Here is an 8,064-nt window from a genome sequence, read left to right on the forward strand (position 1 = left end):
GTGTTATTAATAGGTTAAGGTGGAAAACCAATAAAAAAGAAATGATATATTTTATTTAAAAGCTAAAACTGTTCATGGGCCCATAAAAACGTTTACAAGTTGTTTACGATACAAAATGGCCATTACAGTATAAAATTTACAACCCGTCGATCTAAGCGGCTAAAATAGGGTAAACCCCCTAGTTCCCCTGAGAACTCCTTGGTCGTGGTGGTCAAGCGGCCGCATATGTACACATCACCACCTAAGCTCTCCACTCAAGGCTGGGTGAGCTTTTCTTTCTCTTTACCTGCACCACATAGCACCCATGAGCCAAAGCCCAGCAAGAAAACTCAATACTGCAAGAATATATTATCAAACGATGATCATAATAACCATCCAGGATTTTTAGTCCAAAACAGAGGAGTGACAGTTGTAAAGTCACTAAGAAGGGTTTTGTTCCCATTAGCCATGTGACGATAGGGTCACCGGGGCTTTACAAATAAGTGATCATTTCACTAGCTTAAACAAGATAAATATTTGATGAAATAGTCACCAGCATAAACCTACCAAGTGACCATAGAGTCACAACCATGGGATTCCGCTCCCTAGCCATGCGACAAAACAGTCACCTAGGCTTTAGGCCCTGGCTCTGAGTAACTATTCATAGACTAGTCAAGCGCTTATAATCGACCCTAGGGTCAGTCCAGCATTAATGCTCATTGAGTCATTCAACGCTGATATCGATTAAATCTAATCGTTTATCGGCTCTACATTCATGACGCTTATGTCGTTCCTGACTCTTAGGTTAGTAATACGCGAGTAAGCAAGATTTGCTAAGCATTTAATATGCAATCAATGTCCACATTTAACAATCAACATGCCTCAACAATAACCACTCATGTCACATATAGGGTGCAGTTTTCTTACCTCTGGTTTGAGCGAGAACTAGTATAAGAACGACCCTTGAGAACGATCAACCTTTTAGTTCCTTGACGATCACCTGGTCTTAACCAATTATGGGATTCCATCAATAAAATGAATAACAAAGGTTCCCGAACGAAAACCTAGCCTCCGAGACATCAAATCCTACTAAACTAGGTAGTAGGATCGATCCTGAGGCCTAAGGCTTGAATCCCCAAGCCAAAAACCAACTTTTGCCCAAAATTCCACTAAGGGCCACGACCCTCCCTGGCCATTCCATGGCCCGCCCCTCAACCAGAGGCGGCCTCCCTTCAGCTCCCAGCACGGGCCGCGGCCTTTCCTGGCCATGCCGCGACCCTTCAGCCTCTTCCTCCCATTTTCTTAAGCTTAGGCCGCAGCACTCTAGAACAGAGTCGCGGCTATAACGTCCTCCTAATTAGGACTGTTACACTGTGTAGTTTAAATAATGCTTAACTCGTTAATCGAGTCATTTGAGTTTAAATCGTGTAATTAAACTAACTGTAGGTTTAGGTACTAAAAATTTTGATCAAAGTAAATGATTTATTAAAAATGTTTAACTTCCATGCATGGAATTCCATTGTAATAAAAAACGGTTACAAACCCAAAAACAAATACAACAGCCGACCTACGCAGCAAAATCAGGGTTCAATTCTAGTTCCAACTGACAACCTCGGTCGTGGCGGACGAGCAGGCTGCATATGTACACTCCATCCCTGTAGCTCTCCAACTCATGGCTAATCCAACCTTTCCTTTTCTTTACCTGCACCAACTAGCACCCGTGAATCGAGGCTCAGCAAGAAAACATAATCATACTTATAAGCAGTACATTAGCACATCATAGATTTACAACTAACATGCCTAGTAACAATAATCCTACTAACACATGCAATTAACTTAGCTGAGAGGCTACAGAGCCACACTAGAGCCCATCTCCATCTTTCGTACAATCGACCCTAAAGTTGGCCAAGAGAGTGTGATGTTAACATTTCCGGCGACCTTAGAAGCATTCAAGCGTGTGTCTCGCTTCTGGATTGGCTTAACCCTATCGGTCAACGTTTGGCACATTACCGCCACCCTCAACTCTTGGGTCGAGCCTTTAAACTCTCGACTAATAAGCTGAGTGCATCAGCCCTTTGACTAGTAAGTCAATCCCTTTAGAGTTCAACTGATAAACTGAGTCCTTTAACTTTCAACTGATAAATCGAGTGCTTTACCTTTGACTAATAAGTCAAGTATTTGTATCTTCGACTGATAAGTCGAATCCTTAAACCTTTGACTGATAAGTCGAATCCTTTAACCTTCGACTGATAAGTCGAATCTGTAGAGCATGTTAAAACCTTGACTATTAAGCCAGGCCCTTTATCAAATAACACAAACAAATCTTCAGCTTATAAGCTGAACTTTCCTAACCCGATATACAAATTAACAACCACAGGGTTGCACAAGTGTGTGTTGCACTCCTTCTTGTTTGTATGGCATCCGAGCCAGTCAAGTGCATGTCGCACTCCCTTTCCATTTGTTTGGCATCCGAGCCAGTCAAGTGCATCTCGCACTCCCTTTCCATTTGTTTGGCATCCGAGCCAGTCAAGTGCATGTCGCGCTCCTAGGGTGGCCCAGCCATGGTGGTCCACACTCCACGTGTATGATGCCAATCTTAGCTCATAAGTCGAGTCTTACTGATCCTCGACTCATAAGCCGAGCCTTACAAGCCTCTGACTTATAAGTCCAAGCTTTAGGACCCTCGACTTATAAGATGAGTCTTTCGAAGTCCAATGTGCCCTTGACTAATAAGTCGGTCCCCATTTAACATCCTAATAACCCTCTGGTTTATAAACCGAGCTTCCCAGTCACAACAGACAATCACATATCTCATATAACATACATATTAACAATTACAATGCATTATAATACATTCAAACAGCAGTCATAAGCATAATCATAATTATGTGCATTTCAGTGTACTTAACCAGATATTCACAACATAATTATAATCATGTTCATTAACAGGGCCAAAGCCTTAATCATATCTATATTCAGCATTAACTAAGCTCTAATCACACATTCATATACTGGGTGCAGTTTTCTTATCTTCGATCCAAATGCAAGTTACTAGCGACGCCATTTGAGTACGATTCCTGATCCGAGCCCTTAGCGATGACCTAGTCACAACCATAATAAGGAATTCCGTCAACATCAAGTGATTGAAGGCTTTCAGACCGAGTCCCAGCCTCCGGGACATCGAATTCTACCCAATACGGAAGTAGAATCGATCCTGAGCCCAAAAGGTTAAGTTTCCGACCTAAAAACACCCTTAGGGCCAGAAATCCCCTTAAGGGTCGCGGCCCTAGGGACCCATGCCGCGGCCCGCCTCTAAATCAGAGGCTCGGCCTCCCTGGAAAACCAACATGTGGCGCGGCGCTCCCCTAAGGAACCGCGGCCCGCCTCTACCTCCGAGCCCACCTGGCTCCTTCTTGCTCCATAGAGCCACGACACTCCAAGAACAGAGCCGCAGCCCGGCCCTTCGAACCAAGATTTTCTGGATTTTTCCCTTAGCCGAACCCAACTATAAACCATGTAATTATACCCCTATCTTCCAATTAAATCCCCAAAGTCAATACACTTCTTTCCAGCAACAAAACCTAGCAATTACTAGACCAAAAACTCATCAACACCTTAGAATTCACCTTTCAAACTACTAGGCATACAAACACTTAAACTTCAAGCAAAACTATAGAATTTCCAAGAACCAAACCAAGTTTTAAGCTCTTGCCTCAAAGATAAAATCACCCTGAATTGAATCCCCAACTCAGCCAATCACCTCCTTCAAATTTCTAAGCTTGGCCCTCCAATTTTCCTCAAAAATTCTTCCCAAGCTCCATGAAACAGAGAGAAAATGAGAGAGAGAAAGAATGATACTGCTGAGAGCTTCCTTTTGGTTTCCTAAGTCCTCTCAAAGGTTCCCAGCCAACCAAGACACTTATGTGGCCAGAAATAACCAAATTGCCCCTTGCCCTTAGCCTATTCTTCACATGCTCCCAAGGGCAATTTTGTCCTTTGTCTCATACCCCGCTACTCACAATTTACATCCTATAATTCCCGTTACTTCCCATGTTCCCACATGTTTACCAATAATTTCCCATTACCTGCTAATTCCCGATAATGTACTAAATTACTAAAATACCCCCAAGCTCACACTGAGCCGGGTATTAAACCCCGTTGTGACTCTTCTGCTAACTTGCTCATCAGGATCGCCTCACGTCGAGTAACCCAAATATATCCACATAATAATGTGTTCTCAATCACACAAACACATATTTACATTTATACCCTGAACAGGTCAAACTACTAAAATACCCTTCTTATAAGAAACGGGCCACATACACATATTTAATATTCCTAACATGCAAGCATGATTATATTATAATATTATTCACATAATAATACAATTATTGCCTCCCGGCACCCTAATCCAGGCACTTAGCCACATTAGGAAATTTGGGATGTTACAGCGGCCCCACCTGAAACTCAGCCAAAATCCATATTTTTCTCCTTTCGAACTCATTCTAAAACCTCATTAAAATTACCTCAACATCACCAAACAAAGCCACCAATTGTTACTACAACTTACCCAGCATACAAGCATCAAAACCCAAGTGAATTTCCTCCAAAAACTTCCATTAATTCTCATCTAGACACTATAAATTTCTCAACTAAAAACCAATAGAAAAACAGAGTATAACTAAGGTTTCATGGATGAATTCTTACCTCAAGCTGGATTTAAGTCCTCTTCAATGGATGAACTAAAGTCCTAAGCTCCAAACTTTAATTCCCTAGCTTAATTCTTCAAATTGAGATCAAAAACTGTAAAGGAGAAAATAGGAAGATGATGAACGTGAGGAAGGGAACTTACTCTATTTTTGCTTCAGCTCTTTCTACAACATACTAGAATCCCATATAACCCTTGCCAAAAGACCATATTGCCCCTAGGTTAAATAAAACCCTCTAAAGGCTAGTAAGGACAAAAATGACATTTATCCTCTAAACCCGCTAATCATACTTAACGTTCTCCAATTCCCGTTATTCCTGATATCCTCAAATACCAATAATTCATAACCCATTACCCTTTAATTCCCGGCAACACTCTAATCACCAAATTACCCCGAGACTCACCCCGAGCCCCGAGCCGCGAGCTTAAACTTGTTATGACCAAACCGATAGTTTATATTCGAATATCGTCTCATGCAAAACAACTCGAACAAATCCACATTATAATGTGGCCTCAACAGTTAATCACAAACATGCACCAAAATATACAATTATGCCATCAATAGGCCAAATTACAAAAATACCCTTATAATTAATTATGGATCCACATGCATGCATTTAACATCATATTATAATATAATTCACATAAGCATGCATATAATCATTTAATGGCATAATAAAACAATTATGGCCCTCCCGGCCAATTAATCCAGCCATTAAACCATATTAGGGATTTCAGGGCATTACAACTATCCCCTCCTTACAGAAATTTCGTCCTCAAAATTTACCTGAACAACTCGGGATACTGACTCTGCATATCTGACTTCAGCTCCCAGGTCACTTCCTCAACCTTGTTGTTCTTCCACAATACCTTAACCAAAGGTATCGTCTTATTTCTGAGGACCTTGTCCTTCCTGTCGAGTAGCTGGACTGGTTGCTCTTCAAATAAGAGATCTGCCTCAAGCTCCAGATCTTCATAGCTAAAAATATGAGTCACATTAGATACATACCTCTGAAGAGCTGAAACATGAAACACATTATGCACGGCTAACAATGCCAGAGGCAAGGCTAATCTATAAGCCACCTGACCAATCCACTCCAGGATCTCAAATGGACCTACAAATCTAGGGATCAGCTTGCCCTTCTTCCCAAACATTCTCACCCCTTTCCATGGCGAGACTCTGAGGAAGACATAGTCTCCCACTTGGAACTCCACGTTCCTATGCTTGGGATCTACATAGCTCTTCTGTCTACTCTGAGAAGCGAGCATCCGAGCTATAATCTTCTCAATGGCCTCACTGGTCCTCTGAACTGCCTCAGGACCCAAGTATCTCCTTTCACCTGTCTCATCCCAATGAATGGGAGATCTGCACTTCCTACCATACAGTATCTCATAAGGTGCAACTCCAATGGTAGACTGATAACTGTTGTTGTAGGAAACCTCTATCAAAGGTAGATACTTACTCCAAGATCCACCAAAGTCCAGCACACATGCTCGCAGCATGTCTTCCAATATCTGGATCGTCCTCTCAGATTGCCCATCTGTCTGAGGATGATAAGCAGTACTGAACTTTAACTGCGTTCCCATGGCCTTCTGAAAACTTCCCCAAAACTTGGAAGTAAAGTGGGGTCCCAATCTGATACGATCGACCTCGGTGCTCCATGGAGGCATACGATCTCTTTCACATAGAGATCTACATACTAATCAACTGATATGTAGTCCTCACTGACAAGAAGTGAGCTGACTTGGTATAACGATCCACTATAACCCAAATAGAGTCATGCTGACCAATAGTCCTGGGTAAGCCCACCACGAAATCCATCGTGATGTCTTCCCACTTCCACTCTGGGATATCCAGAGGCTGCAATAACCATGCCGGCCTCTGATGCTCAACCTTGACCTGCTGACATGTTAAGCACTTAGCCACATATTCCACTACATCCCTCTTCATCCCCGGCCACCAATACAACGATCTCACATCCTGATACATCTTCGTGGTGCCTGGATGCAAAGAGTAAGGTGTAGTATGAGATTCATCCAGAATCTCTCGCCTCATAGCAGTGTCTAACGGAACACATATCTGCCCCTTGTATTGCAACAAGGCTAAATCTGACATTGAGTAATCGCAGCAAGCCTAAATCAGGCTCTATTGTTACTCCCAAGTATTGGAATGGTTAAGGAAGGTGACAAGTATATAGATGGAATTCAGTACAGTTTATTATTCTCAGACTGATGGTAAATCAGAGAGAGAAAGAGAGAGTTATCCAGTATTGGAAAGGTACCTTATGAGATGAGGTATGTTTGAGAATGTTTATCACCCGTTCATTGGAATTAGATGGGTGAGATGTTGATTCTGTATCCTGAGGTGGTTCAAGGGACCATTGAGTTTATTAGAGGTTAGAGCTTGGATGCTCACTTCTCAGAGTAAATGGGAAACTTTTACTGAATTGAAAATCAGGAACATAGAGTTCCAGGTAGAAGATTGTATTTTCCTTAAAGTATCACCATGGAAAGAGGTGAGGAGAAAAGGGGAAGTTGAACCCTATATTATTTTGACCGTTTGAATCTTGGATAGGATCAGTCAGGTTGCCTTTAGATTGGCTTTATCTTTGGCACTGTCAGCTATACATAGTATATTATGTAATTCCATGCTGAGGACATGGGTTAAAAAGAAACTCATGAATTGAGTTATGAGAATCTAGGGATTTGAGGCTAAGTTATCCTGTAAGGAATAGCCAGTCCAGATATGAGATAGAAAGAATAAGATTCTAAGGAAAAAAGTTATACCTTGTGTTAAGGTATGTTGTAAAGACAGTGAGGTCGAGGGAACGACCTGGGAAACTGGAATCGGCTGTGCAGAATTTATATTCTGGGCAGTTCAGATAAATTTCGAGGATGAAATTTCTGTAATGAGGGGATAGTTGTAATGCCCCAAATTTCCTAATAAGGTTTAAGACCTTGATTAGGAGGCCAGGAGGACCATAATTGATTTCTTATGCTATAAAATGATAATATGCATGTTTAGGTGTATTAAATATGCACGTGAACCCATTTCTGATTAATTGGGTGATTTTCATATTTTGGCCATTTCGGGCATATTTGGCATATATGTGATATGTGTGTGGTGCTTTATTATTATTTGGTTACACCAAGGTTACTCAGCACGTGACGATCCTAGGAGGTAAGCTAGTGGGAAAGTCACAACGGGATTTGTTCTTGACTCGGAGTGAGTCAAGGGGTATTTAGCACATTACCGGGTTATTAGGTAATGGGAATAAGTATTTGATGATAAATTGGGAGTTAATAAGATCAGGGGGAAATTCTGGAGGTTTTGACTATTTTGCCCCCGGGGACGTTTTCGGGACCCCGAGCGTTAG

This window comes from Humulus lupulus, chromosome 3 (assembly GCF_963169125.1).
Source record: "Humulus lupulus chromosome 3, drHumLupu1.1, whole genome shotgun sequence".
NCBI lineage: Eukaryota > Viridiplantae > Streptophyta > Magnoliopsida > Rosales > Cannabaceae > Humulus > Humulus lupulus.